Genomic DNA, 1,474 nt, shown 5'->3' with positions numbered 1-1,474 from the left:
TCTCCATCGACACCACGCCGTCGTGCTGCTGGAGTTCTTCCCCAACCTCTCCCTCCTCCTTGCTGGATCAAGGTGCAGGAGACGTCACCGGGTTGCACGTGTGTTAAACGCGGAGGTGCCGTAGTTCGGCACTAGATCGGAATCGCTGCGAGTACGACTCCATCAGCCGCGTTCTAGCAATGCTTCCGCTTAGCGATCTTCAAAGGTATGAAGATGCTCTTAGCCCTCTCTCGTTGCTGGTCTCTCCATAGGAAGATCTGAATATGCGTAGGAAAATTTTGATTTTATGCTACGTAACCCAACAATATGGCCCAAAAGGATCTGCAGCGTTTCGTGGAGGAGAACTCCCTTCCGGTGGTGTCGTAGTTCTCCACCTCGGACTCCAAGATCGGAAGCCAAAAGGATCTGCAGCCACGAAACACAGGTGGAGAACTCCCTTCCGGTGGTGTCGTAGTTCTCAGATACGGCACCGAGGGGTTCGCCGGCAACAGCGCAGGCGGCGGCCCAGGGTCGTCGATCGCGGGCGGAAGGTGCACCCGCAGCACGGCGCTGCCAATGGGGAGCTCCATGGGGCACCACAGTGATGGCGCCGGCCAGGCGGCAACGTGCCAGGCCACCATTGTCAGCGTAGTGTGGCCTATGTCGAAGCAAAGGGGGCCAAGGATCTGCAGTAGCAGGCGGAAAAGGGAAGAGTAGGGCGCGTGTGAGAGTATGACAACGGATTTCTGCTCGCCGCCGCGCGGGAGACGCTCGTCCTGGCGCTGGCGGTTGAACACGAAGCCGTAGAGGAAGCCGCGGCGGGAGCCCGCCGCGGGAGGGGAGGGGTCCGGGAGACGGAAGGAGAAGAGCGAGTCGTGGACAGAGGAGCGGTGGCACCGGAGGTGGTAGGACATGGAGTCCGGGAAGGAGGAGAAGGCGACGAGGCGGTCGAGGCCGCCGTGGGCGAGCGCGTCCGGCGGGAAGCAGGCCTCGGCCAGCTGCCCGCGCTCCAGGTTGAATCAGATGATGCAGAACGCCCGCGCCCACCGCGCCAGCGCCGCGGGGTCGGGCGCTGGCGCCGCGCCCGCCTCGGTCGTGTCGCCCCGCAGCGAGACAGACGGGATCCGGTTCATCCCTGCGACCGTCGGGGGCGCGACGATTTTGGCTATTCGGGAGACGCCAGTGGGGGATTGGAATCGCGCGGCCGAATCGCCGGGGGGGGGGGGGATTGGCGTTCCTTTGCGGCGCAGACGTGCGAGCGGCGGGGGCGTGGGAGCGAGCGACGCGGCACCGGCAGGGGCGGGCGGCGGCGGCACCGGCGGGGCCGAGCGGCGGGGGCGTGGGAGCGAGCGACGGGTGCGTGGGAGCGGTTCCCAATCGATAACGTGGGAGGGGTGGCGTCAGGAGGGTCGGGTTTCGCGATGGGGTTTCGTTAGCGAGGGATTAATTAGCGCTAACGAAAACGTCAGTTTCGTTAACAACGTATTTAGACCCT

General features: G+C 64.3%; 1 pseudogene; it reads right to left on the bottom strand.

The window, feature by feature from the left end:
- Window positions 1–284: 284 nt before the first annotated feature.
- Window positions 285–1,112, bottom strand: LOC123405642 (annotated as a pseudogene).
- Window positions 1,113–1,474: the final 362 nt, after the last annotated feature.

Source organism: Hordeum vulgare, chromosome 6H (assembly GCF_904849725.1).
Source record: "Hordeum vulgare subsp. vulgare chromosome 6H, MorexV3_pseudomolecules_assembly, whole genome shotgun sequence".
NCBI classification, from domain to species: domain Eukaryota; kingdom Viridiplantae; phylum Streptophyta; class Magnoliopsida; order Poales; family Poaceae; genus Hordeum; species Hordeum vulgare.
The sequence above is the reverse complement of the archived record's forward strand: the minus strand, read 5'-3'. Positions and strand labels throughout refer to the sequence as shown.